This window comes from Natator depressus, chromosome 5 (genome assembly GCF_965152275.1).
Source record: "Natator depressus isolate rNatDep1 chromosome 5, rNatDep2.hap1, whole genome shotgun sequence".
NCBI classification, from domain to species: domain Eukaryota; kingdom Metazoa; phylum Chordata; order Testudines; family Cheloniidae; genus Natator; species Natator depressus.
In genome coordinates, this window is record NC_134238.1 from 27,784,275 (window position 1) to 27,797,466 (window position 13,192).

Consider the following 13,192-nt stretch of genomic DNA (forward strand, 5'->3'; position numbering starts at 1 on the left):
GACTTTTAAAATGAAACCTCACAAGGCATACTTTATGTAGGCATCCTTTATTAGAGGGGCCTCTGAACTTTCTTGGGAGGGTTCCAGGGGAAAAGCCTGTGTGCTGCAATCAGGCCCCAGAGACTAAACTCCCATGATGCCTTGGGGAAAGAGGGGGAGATTTCCTCCTGCAGGGAGAGCAGGTGGTGGATGCCATTTTGGGAAAAGGAATGAGATTGCTGCTGTGGAGCTCTGCCCACACCAGGGGCTGCTGCTGGGAAGCCAGAAGCTGCTGCTGAGAGCCTGCTGGGGCTTTGATTGAGCAGGGGGCCTCAGAGGCTATTGGTGGCTTCGCTGGAGCCAGGGCAGAGACTGTTGCTGTGCCTAGAGCTGACTGACTGGGCCTGCCATGAAGGATTGGGAGTAACCCCCACTCTGGTTTGGGAAAGTACTTGCAAGGGAAGGGGCACAGCAGAGAGACTGAGTTTGAGGAGAGGCAGAGTGAGCTTCCCACCAAACTAGGACCCAGAGCTGCTGACCTTTGATGGAGCCAGCTCCAGTCGTCAGAGGGGTTGTGCTGCTTGTTGCCATGGCTGGACTGATACACAGAACCAACAGAGTGCTGTCTCCAGCTGCAGATCTTCCAGCGCACCCACGCAAACATCTAGGACTCTGAAATCAAGAGGAGTGTACACTCCGGGGTGGGGTAAATGGTGGCAGTGTAAATGCCAGTTACGTAAGTTTCATTTATTACTGTATACTATATTTGTTAATTGATTTTATTCAACTGCCCCCTGTGGATTTAAATTAGTAGTGACTTATAATCATACACTGTTATACACTGATTTTTTAAGTTGTTAAGTAAAGGTGTTAGCTCTAATTTTAAGTATATTGGATGTATATTATTTATAATTGGTATTTTTGAGTTACACCCATGCTACAGATCTTATTATTAATTATTTTTATTATTATTTATTATAGCTTTATTGGCTTTATTCCTGGAGGTTCCCAAGGCACACCATTGAGTGTGTACAGGGCCAGGCTGGTGGAGGCAATTTTAAATTCCTTTGGCAGCTGCTTGGCATGTACATTTAAAGTGAATTCAAAAATCAACCACAAGAGCAGGAGGTTATGTGCATTGAATAAGTGACACTGGTACTGGGAGTAAAATTTAGTTAATATAGGTTTTTATTTTTTCAAAAAATGTAAAAATGAAATTCTCTGTAAAATGTAAATGTAAAAATGTAAATTCTTTGTTTTCCTGAGGCAAATGGATTTCTAGGATCCCTGTTTATTAGTTAGAGACTTAACTTGAAGGTTTAATTTTTTAATGTTTGCAGAATTTTATAGGGAGACCCTAACTTCTGTGCCATCCAGTGTGTTTGCCCTAGTGACCCTTCTGACTCTATAGTGGTAGTGTCTTTGGAACATGCCTTCCACTGGATCCTGTCTGTCTTTTGCGGTGGTTTAGGACTGGGGAATTAGTGACTGGAGTGTTTCTGTGCCTTGGGACCATTTACACACACTCCATCTCAGGACACACAATGTTGTAAGCCTCCATCACTTTATGGCTGCAAATTTGCACAATAAAAAGGGAAGAAACCATTTTTTGCCTTTTTAAAAAAATTTATTTACCTTTTGTGAGCTTTGAGTTCACTAGTGTGAACCCAACTCTGCCCATTCCTTTCCAGGTCCACCAAATATAGGAGGGGCCAAGTCAGTCTAACACTAAGCGTGGCCTGTACCACTTTGCCTTTGGGAAAGGGTGCTAAGGAACTTGTTCCTGGATTATGACTTTAGATCCCACTTGATGCTCAGTTAGGTCTCCTCTGTCATGGTCGTCTTCTTTTCTACCTCATCAGTTGGACTTGTAAATTCTGCATTTGCAAGTCCTGAACCCAGGCTCCTGACACTGCCACCATAACCAAATGGGCTGGAACTGGGTTAGTTATATCCTCCCGCAATCTTACTGTCCTTCCCGTTGAGACCTCTAAAAATGACTCCACTTCCTCCTGAATTGGACCTATCTATTTCTTAGGTATCAGATGCTGCTGCTGGGGTGGTGGGTCCTCTCTTTCAAGTAAAATGTGGGTGTTCATCTGACTACATTCCAGTTTAGACTTGGCCCAGATCTTTGAAAAGGTCTCTAGTTGGGGTACCCATGCAGGTGTGTCCTATTCATATTGCACGGCTATTTCCTGCGCATTTTTACTTGATTCCATAGCTGCAGCCATGGGCATGATACCTCATTCCCCTAAGGCGGTGATTCTTAAACATATTTGTTCAGCCTCCCTTTCTTTGTGTCTGTAGTCATTTAGCGAACCCCCTCCCCCACTACATATACCACCACCCAGCTCTGAAGGCAAAGACGAGAGCAGCGGTGCTGGCTGGGCACCCAGCTCTGAAGGCAGCACTGTGCCAGCAGCAGCATAGAAGTAAGGGTGTCACTATCACTTTTCACAACTGACTGAGTGCCCCATTACCACCCTTACTTCTGTGCTGCTCCTGCCACCCTAGGGCTGACAGCCAGAGCTAAAAGCCGCCTCCAGGTGAAGGATTGGCTCGGGGTGAGAGCCTGAGCCCTAGTGGCTGGGCTCTAGCTGTCCCCCCTGTCACTGCCTCCTGGGTGTGTACAGCCCTTCTGCACAAGCCCCAGCCACCTGGGGCTGATAGCCAGAGCTCTTAAAAAAAAATAGCACACAGCTCGCACCTCCCTTGACACATTCCCATGCCTCCCTTGGGAGGCCCGCCCCACAGTTTGAGAACCACTGTCCTAAGGCATTATGTTAGCCAAATTCTCCTCAGGATACACTTTTAAGGACACAATATTTATACAAACAGAATCCCTCCCACACACAACCTAGCTCTAACCCAGTGTCCAGGCACAAGCCTGAGAAAAAGAGATGGGTCTTGCACAGTGACCTAGGAGTCAACAAACTATGGATCTGTCAGACCAGCTGCGGAGGTAAATTCTAGGGTGAAGGGAAGCCAACTGACAAACTCTTGCTCCCCAGCCGCAAATTATCTACTTTTGGGACTTCCCCCTCGAGTGCTTTACCTGACCTCAGCTGTCGTCATGTCTAAGAGAAAGAGCAAAGGTTTCTCAGATGGTCATGCCCCAAATAATTTAGGATTTATAGATCAGTCAGCATTTCAGTGGCATCCTGGGGTAATTATATTTTCTGCAGCTAATTCCACTTGATACATGTCATATTTTCCAGCTCATTTACTGTACCTGTGAGTCACGGAAAGCCTGAAACACATGTTAAAACATTTACACTCAAGCAGCATCCACCTCAAGCAATGCATCCGCACCAGTACACTGTTAGCTGTCAGTCAGGGGAAAACAGGGCCGAGGAGGAAACACAGGAGAGATCAAGATATCAGCAGGTAGTGACACCTGTCCCTATTCCATTCCAGGCCAAGGTGTGTGTGGTTTTAAAGAATGCCATATTGATTCAGAAGGGGTTTTGGGAAGTAGAATGATATGAGCTGAAGTACTGACTCATTAATGAAGAATTTATTATAATTAGTACCAGTGGAATTGTAACTATTACCCAATAGCTGGTATATATGAACAAAGTAGTCTCATGTTTGTTTCAGAAACGTAATGGGTTGCAACATGACATTTTGTTGACCTAGGGTTGGGTTTGTAGGAGAATCCGTGAGATTGATCCTAAAGGCCACAGTACAAGTATGGAACAATATTTCATAGAGAGAATTAGTACTGCATGTTAGGGGGCTAATTCCTTCGCCCGCTTACTTCCCTGGTCCTTCTCGCATGAACAGAGATCAACAATACCCAAAGTCTAAAGGTGCTAACAATTCAATGACAGGTTTCAGAGTAACAATTCAATGTTTATTGGGGTGAACTTCCAGCAAGCATGATTCCAGTTTGCTTCCTTAGTGTCCCCCTTCCCAGCTCTGACACCACAGAGCCTTACCTGTGTCCCTGTTCCCATTTCCCCCCTTAGCAAAACATGATTCCAATTTCCCTGTCCCCATTCCCTGTTCCCCCACCCCCTTTACTTCCTGATTGACTGCAGACTATATAGTAAAACTTGAGTTCTGCTTAGCTATACCTTAACCAATCATTTTACTGAAATTTAACTAACCAAACAAACCAATATTGTAACATGATTATTTAACCAATTACATCCCACCTTAATTAGTTTACACCCAGCAAAATTAATTATACAGCAGACAGAAACAATCACAGAACCAGACAGAGATTACACAGACAAACAATGGGAAATGGGGACTATAATGATAGAACACAGAAATGAGGATTTCACATCCCAGCTATAAAGACATAAGGGTTTCCCAGCTGTGTCTATTGATAAGTGAGTTCTTGCCAGACAGGATGCTATCAAACTAAGTTTCTTTTTACATCTTCTAGGCACTTCCCTTTCTCTGGAGGTGATAGGCATTATCAGGACAGGATTGTATTCCTAACAGCCCAACAGCACCTTATTTCAATGTGACTAGTTTGGAATGTGAGGATGTGACCGTTCACTTCCCAGCTTATGGCTGCCTCTGCTGCTTAGCCAAAGATCTTAGCCTAAGAACAGGGTCTCAGACTGTCACAGTGAGAAAAGGCCTTATACAGTCAGACAGTGATTTTGATTCTCTCTTTTATACCTCTATAACTAGCTAAGTGATAAGAATACACCTAAATTCTTAGAGTATAGGCCTTTACAGACAGGCCTGAATATCTATATCCTAACACTGCACTGCTTGTGTCTAATTCAAGTTATATAATCTGCCACAGGGTCACACAGTTGCCAGAAAATGGTAACAGAAAGATCTGGGGCTTGATTTCCGTACTCTGCTCTGCTGCTTTGCACAGCTCTGGAGATGGAAAGTGAATGAACTCTGGCCCTATCTCCCCTGCTGGGGACTCTCCTGGTATGGGCTATTCCCCTGTGGGCAAAGAGCTGGCATGGCTGGCTCCTATGGCAGGCATCATTGTGGCCCTTGGCATATAGGTGCACAGAGCAGTAGTGGCCAAAGTGGACTGCACTCTGGCTGTCCTCAGCTGGCAGATGGTCCCTTGGGGACAATTGATGTACATTGGTGGTGAAGCTGGCACTGTCATTGTACTTGCTCTTTGTGTAAATAGCAGATTTCAGTGTTGTCAGCCTGCTTCAGCTGGGGAGGAGCAGATACAAGCAGTAGGGCCAAAACCAAATGACCTATAGTTCTGTGAAGTCAGCAATGACATGTGCCTATATCCTAGCTCTATGTGTATTTCTCTTAAACTAATAACCAGGATATATTTTGTAGTCACCAGCATCAGTCACAAACATACAGCTACCCAATGCTAAATTATTTCTGCCTTTGCTGGGCCAGGGTACATGCATGCCCTGGAATGCTTTTCAGCAGGTTCTATCCTGGGTGGCCCACTGAGTAGTCTGTTTGGAGGTTATGTGGGGGTAAAGATGGGAGCCAGAACTGGAGCAGGAGAACCTGTCCATTGCTAGCTCTGCTGCATTTGGTATATCTGGAGAGTGTCCTGCCAGAATTTTGTCCATTGTGTGCAGTATCAGTGATAATTTCTCTGCCAGATACAACTCCAAGAGACAAAAGCTGCTGTTTTGTTGTTTTTTTAGATTAGATGTGTTTGTTCAGTAGAGTTTGACACTCTGGCAAACAGCTGAGCTCATTTTAACACTAGTTTTTAAGGCTAGGGTTCAGTGGTGAGTGAAATGGTAGTTTGAAAAATATTTGTTGCTCTCTGTGTGTGTTTAATATACATTTAGATAAGATTTCACTCTTTTGCCATTAGTAATACAACTAAACCACAGAAAAATAGATTTAAATTGTGATAAGCAGCTTTCGCAGGCTATTCTTGAAAATATGAACGTATGAAAATGCACCAGTTGAAAGCAGAAGTCAGAATCCAGCAGTCCACATTACTTACCTCCTCCCACATGACTTTTAAAAAAGAAAAACTTCAGCTAGATTCTGGAGATTAATGCAAGTCAAGTGGAATATTCCACTAGTCAGATCTTCTGATGTAGGGTTCTCTGGTACTTTTCCATCCAGCCAGAGAGGTGCTGACAACATTTTTGCCAGGGACTGCTATGAAAATTTCCTCCTTTTAGCTTCAGGCTATCAATTGCTGGTAGTTCAGCTATCCCTCCCCCCGCTGCCACGTGCTGCTCCTGCCCTCTGCCTTGGAGCTGCTCCCCGAGCCTCTTGCTTGCTGGGCGGGGGAAAGATGGGGGTTAATGTCAGGGTGTCCCCCTCCCCGTTGCTCCTGTCCCCTGCTTACCCCATCTCTATAGAGCGGGGTGGGGGGGGGGACGACACAACAGGGCTCAGGATGGAGGGAGTTTGCTGTCTCAACTTGCTGATCTCCTTAGAAAGGCAATGTACTTAGAGTGGGGTCAGCATACTTAAAGGGGCAATGCGCATCTCTCTCTCACACACACATGGTGTGTGTGTCTCTGTCTGCCATGCTGTCTCCCCTCCCTCCATTTGTGCTGCCTTGTAGAGTGTGAGGCTACATTAACAACAATGTGTTAACCCTGGAGGGCTCAGCCAAGTGTTAGTTAATCATTTAGCAGTAAGGCATTCCCTGGGAAATATCCCACCCTCTTCCAACCTCTGACTCCACCACCTCAACCAAGCTTCACAATCATCATTGCTGTGTATAGTATTAAATTGTTTGTTTAAAACTTATACTCTTTGCGTGTGTGTGCATATATATATATATAGTCTTTTGTCTGGTGAAAAAAATTTCCCTGGAACCTAACCCCCCCCTATTTACATTAATTCTTATGGGGTAATTGGATTCACTTAACATTGTTTCATTTAAAGTCGCGTTTTTCAGGAACATAACTACAACATTAAGCGAGGAGTTAGTGTATACATAATATAGCAGGGGATTCAACTGCTGTGCCAGCCCTAAGACTGATAATTCCCCAGTTACAGGTGAATCGTCAGCTGCTTCTTTAAGGCTATTTTAATCCCCTTTGTCCAACTCACTTTATGTTCAGGTTTCAGAGTAGCAGCCGTGTTAGTCTGTATTCGCAAAAAGAAAACGAGTACTTGTGGCACCTTAGAGACTAACAAATTTATGCTCAAATAAATTTGTTAGTCTCTAAGGTGCCACAAGTACTCCTTTACTTTATGTTCAGTTCACCATATGACTTGGGAAAGATGACTGAATAGTTAATTGATTCATAGTTGTTAATGATTAATGAGTATGGAGCCTTTCAACACTAAGTCACTAGATCAGATTGGTAGTGACCTACAGTTGACATGACAGGTGACATATGTGAGATATTCTGGTGGTCTCAGCTCATTTCCTAGGGAAGTTCTTGGAAAGACTCCTGCTGAGTTCAATGGATGTTGAATCAGGACCCTAATCAATAAATGTTCACCTCACAAAAAGCATCATCACAGGTGACTTAATTGTCATCCCTTTCAACAGAGAGGCCAAGGGTGGAGTGTAAAATTCACCCTTGTACTAATCCTTTGCACATTGGCCATATGCTAGCCCCCTGCAGAGGGGTGAATTTGACCCTGAATAAGTATGAAGATTGACCTCTCTCTTCATCCCTAACATGTGCCCCTACACAAGAGGTTGAGGTACATTGCTAGGCTTGGGTGGGAAAGTTTCCACTGCAACTGCCCAAGTGATTCCTGACATATGGATGGTGAATGCAAAGCAATTCTGGCACTCTGCTATGGTCCAGGAGCACTAAATTCTCTGAAAATAACATTTCTGTATATTTTTTGAAAGGCAAAACATGAAAACATTAGGCTCGCAAACATTAGCTCATCACTTCTGTACAGTGTGAAACAAGCCATCCAGGGCCTGATGCTGATTTGATTTCCCTGCTCAGCAAAAACCTCACTGAATTCAACTGGAATTTGGTCTGCGTGAGGAATGTAGAATGGGGCCCCCAAAACCCTCCCTTCCATGCCCCTGATTCACTTAAATGCACAACTCAAATGACTTTGCCATCTGCGCTTTATAAAGGGACTGAAAGCAGAAGTTAACTTGTGTTTGAATTCTAGTGAGATCTCTCAAATGAGAAATTCTTGTGTAAACAACAGCTGGCACAGTGTATTTGTGATGTACTTTTGGAGAGGCCTGTAATCCCTGTAGTTCTACATCGAGCACTCAGGGGTGGTCCAGGGAAGCTGCAAAAGGGCGTAGGGAAAAAGGAATCCTTACCCCTTCCTAATCACCTCAGGCTGTGGAGCTGCTCCATGGCTTCAGCTGCTGCCCTAAAGTGGTAGTAGTGCCTGCTATGCATACACCCTCTCCCTATGGTGGGCAATGGCTGGTGGATCTGTGTAGAGGCAGATCCAGTGACTCAGTCCTCGGTTCCTTTTCCCGCTTCCAACCCAGGTGCATCGAGATACATCGGTTGCCCCATCAGAGGAGAGTCACCCCAAAACTTGTTCTCTTTGTGCTTTGGAGCTGCTGTCACAGATGAGGATGTGAGTGGTCAGGCCTAGTGGCCAGAACTGGAGTCAGGAACCAAGCCAAGGGTCAGAGCCGGAGCCAGGAAGAGGGCAGGACAGGGTGAAGCCAGGGCCGAAGATGAGGCAAGAGCAGAACTGGGGTCAGGCTAGAGCAAGGTTGGGAACAACAAGATCACAGCTGTAAGTACATGTATTGAGTAGCCACAAGCTAAGTGCTACTGGGGGCCCTAAGAGCAGTCTTGGCAATGCTGCTCAGACCATCAGGCAATCTGGCCAGTTAGGGGTTTCTGCTGAGATTAACTAGTTGATCCTAGGCCCAGCTGCAGGCCCTCATTCCTAACAGCTGCACTGCATCTAGAGCTCTGCATAGCCATGGATTAGGCTTCAGGATTTGTCCCACAATATTTATAAACAGATGAATATATTATTCTGGTAGAAACACACTGTGATTGGCCCCAGGCAGGGTGGGCTGGATGCAAGAAGTTTTCTATTCCCATTCACATGGGCCCTACACAAGGTCTGGTTGTAGTCACTGTCCCTGTATCCTATGAGAATCCCATGCTGCATGCCACAAGTGCTGGCAAGACAAACTAACTGGCTGCATCAGGGAAGGCATGCTGCAGAGCTCCCCTGCACAGCTGAGGGCTCCAGGCCAGGTAGCATTCTGTCTCTCAGAAGCACATGCCTCCCCTAATGCTCTTGCTGGGGCAGTGCAGCTCCACACCACCCCAAACACAGGCAGTGACAGGAAGCAACAAGAGAAACACCAGCTTTTAGTATTTTTCTGGTATCCGACCAATTGGTGCTGAATGTGTTCAATACATTTGGTCCTTGTTAGTTATAAGTGGGGATAATTTTAATGCCTTTGACCATACCTTTTATTTGCTTCACAGTAAACAATTAATTAGTCTGCAAAGAGAGATTTGAGGAATTCAGGGACCCACCAAAATCAATGGAAGACACCCATTGACTTCAAGGAGAATTGATCAAGCCTTCAGTCCGCCTCTTACATGTTCCTGAATTGCTGGCAATTTGCTTTCTTAAGCAGCTTTGCTTTCCAATAAATCAGTAATAAGCACAGATAAAGGTGCAGCAGACCTCCTGGAGATGATGTACTTTTTCAAATGCTATCTTTTATTTCACCCAAGCTATACCTGTATGCTCATGGTAAGGATTTTTTGTTTTCCTTATGAAGTAGAAATAAGTCTCTTTTGCTCTGGGGGAATTATTAAAGCAACCTTTTTTGCTGTGATTTCATTTGTTTGTAAGTTTGTATCAAAAACTATGGAGCAAGATGCTGACCTAGTGAAAATGTACCCACTTAAAGATTCTATCCCATGTATTATCATAGCAGACCCTTGTAGGGCATCAATCTCTGATGTGAATAATCTGTGATTTACTGTGCTTTGTATGAGAATACACACCCATCTGCCTTTTTAAAGCTGTACATATCAGGGGGAGGGCAAATACACTGCAATTTTCATTTATTGTTCTGGGAGTTGGCTCGCTAATGCCCTGTGCAAAGCATTAGAGGACAATTAATGCTTTATCTGAAAATGAGAACTAAGCCATTATTTACTGCTGATTCTGTTACTGATTTAGGACTTCTTTATAAAGGCATGAAACCTCTCCTACAGAACAACTACAGAACAGAGGACTTACATACAAAAAAACCAACCCTGTGGCTAACCAGGAAATGGACTGTTACAAGATGAAAAAATATTACACATAGAATATTATTATTAGTGACAATTGTCTTAATCGCATTCAAATTCATGAATAGGATTGACTCCAGTGTAGCATATGGAAGTTGGTGGTCTGAGTGAGCTCTCTCCTGCCATCTATTGATGAACTGGGGGAAAAGAACATAACTTGTTTGCATGGACACACCTACTTCATCGCATTGATCAATTTTGGCCATTTTGGTTTAAAATTCACCTAAAATTTGGATGCAGAGGTAATTAAACGTTGTTATCCTTATTACATGACTCTAGAGCAGCAGAACTGTACTTACTATGCCCTAACAGAGTAATATTAGTTATTGTTGCCACAACTTTACCCTCACTCTCTAAGTGCATGGGGTAGTGACCAATCTCCAGTTAAAAGTTGTAGGGGGGATGAGGATTGTTTGAGGATGCTAGAGACTATTTGATTCTGCCCTTTCAGTGTTTAAAGCTACAGCTGCTAAGATTGAGTTGAAAGTCTTTATCGCTTCTAAGTGACTATTAGAGCTGAAAACAATCGTAAGATGGTCTAGGGGGCTGAGCTTTAGTCCTGATAGGAGACAGCATTGAGTTGAATGCTGGCTAGATTGTCGGGCTCAACGGGTAGTGATCAATGGCTCCATGTCTAGTTGGCAGCTGGTGTCAAGTGGAGTGCCCCAGGGGTCGGTCCTGGGGCCGGTTTTGTTCAATATCTTCATAAATGATCTGGAGGATGGTGTGGATTGCACTCTCAGCAAATTTGCAGATGATACTAAACTGGGAGGAGTGGTAGATACGCTGGAGGGGAGGGATAGGTTACAGAAGGACCTAGACAGATTGGAGGATTGGGCCAAAAGAAATCTGATGAGGTTCAATAAGGATAAGTGCAGGGTCCTACACTTAGGACGGAAGAATCCAATGCACCGCTACAGACTAGGGACCGAATGGCTAGGCAGCAGTTCTGCGGAAAAAGACCTAGGGGTGACAGTGGACGAGAAGCTGGATATGAGTCAGCAGTGTGCCCTTGTTGCCAAGAAGGCCAATGGCATTTTGGGATGTATAAGTAGGGGCATAGCGAGCAGATCGAGCGACGTGATCGTTCCCCTCTATTCGACACTGGTGAGGCCTCATCTGGAGTACTGTGTCCAGTTTTGGGCCCCACACTACAAGAAGGATGTGGATAAATTGGAGAGAGTCCAGTGAAGGGCAACAAAAATGATTAGGGGTCTAGAGCACATGACTTATGAGGAGAGGCTGAGGGAGCTGGGATTGTTTAGTCTGCAGAAGAGAAGAATGAGGGGGGATTTGATAGCTGCTTTCAACTACCTGAAAGGGGGTTCCAAAGAGGATGGCTCTAGACTGTTCTCAATGGTAGCAGATGACAGAACGAGGAGTAATGGTCTCAAGTTGCAATGGGGGAGGTTTAGATTGGATATTAGGAAAAACTTTTTCACTAAGAGGGTGGTGAAACACTGGAATGCGTTACCTAGGGAGGTGGTAGAATCTCCTTCCTTAGAGGTTTTTAAGGTCAGGCTTGACAAAGCCCTGGCTGGGATGATTTAACTGGGAATTGGTCCTGCTTCGAGCAGGGGGTTGGACTAGATGACCTTCTGGGGTCCCTTCCAACCCTGATATTCTATGATTCTATGATTCTATGAAAGATAACACACAGGAGGTAATAGCAGAGAGGTTCCCCCCTACCCAATCAAATCAGCAAGAGCTGAAAGTGCTAAGAAGTGAGCTACATCTGTGGCAGTGGCAAAGCAATAGTGGTGAAGATGTTACCTGGGGTTCTTTCAACCCAAAGCTTTTGGTAACTTTTACTCTGTGCGAGGTGGTGTCAGGAAATAAATCAGGGCAGACACGGCCGTCCGACCGATAGATGGCTGGCACAAACAGGACAACACAAGAGTGCTTTCATTTAAAGCTAAACTTTACTTAGTCTCAAGCACTTATACACACGGTCCGCAAGAGGTTAGTAAAACACCCCCAACCCTTGATAATTACCAAAGCTGAGTGTGGCTCTCGAGTGGCACAGCAGCAGCCCGCTGGGAAACACAACATGCATCCAGAGAGAGAGAGTCACCCTACCTCAAACTTTCCCCCCTTATTTATACATTAGTAATAGAATGACATGTCCCTTAAAGAAAACTTGTTAAGCAAGCAGTTCCAATGGGCAAGCAAGAGGCTCCTTCCAATTATCGATTAACCAGGTGTGGGTTTTTCTAGAGTTTGCAGCCTTGAGGCCCCAATAGACATTCCTGGGGCACATCCTGCTCTTCTAAGATGCATGTATCAGCAACTTCAACACAATTCTTATCAGGAAGGACGTGGGGTCAAGCTGCCTTCTCTGTGACACCCCAAAATCCCCTTCCCCTCCTGCCTTGGTTAAGCTAAGTCTGCTGACTTGGCTGCTTTTAGCAATAAGCCATAGTGGTTTCAGGCACTTTACTGGTTTGCCAAAGTCTCCTCATACAAAGACATCGCTTATCTTTCCCCACCTTCAGGAGCTGGAGATGAACACACCTGAATTTACCCCTGGACTACAGGACTTTGCTCATCTCTGGCAACAACATGTGAGTGGGGGATCAACAGAGGGAAAGGGGGAAAGGTATGTTAAAGGGAGATTTGTCCACAGGACTTTCTCACTGCAAGGTGGGAAACTGAGTCAAAGAAATACTGCCCAAGATACTGTGGAGTGGGTGTTTTACGTATTATTTGCATACTTCTGAGTCATTGGTGCTGTGTTTACTGAAGCTAATGCTGTGTTCCTTCTCCCCTTAGTAAGTTTTCTTTTTGTTACACCCCGACTCAGTGCTTGTGAGTGGGGAAGTATTGTCCACTAGAAGCGCTCAGGGGTGGTATTTAGTGTCCCCAGATTTCTGGATGAGCTGGTTCTGAACTGGTTCTTGTGTAACATTAACACAACCCCCTACGTTTTGAACCTGGCCCTTCTTGCTGCTGACACCGCTTGGCAGAAGGGTGACATGTATCAAAATGATTTGGTGAAGAGTACTGACAATAAAAGTCCCTGTTTGCAGGTGTTAACACCGCAAAGCAGACTG

At 44.8% G+C, this 13,192-nt stretch overlaps 1 long non-coding RNA gene across 1 annotated transcript; it reads left to right on the top strand.

Moving 5' to 3' along the window:
- The first annotated feature begins 639 nt into the window (after positions 1-639).
- On the top strand, positions 640-12,703 carry LOC141988087 (uncharacterized). The gene is made up of 3 exons (XR_012639653.1): positions 640-715; positions 9,318-9,591; positions 12,635-12,703. It is a non-coding gene; the product is annotated as an uncharacterized LOC141988087 (long non-coding RNA).
- Positions 12,704-13,192: the final 489 nt, after the last annotated feature.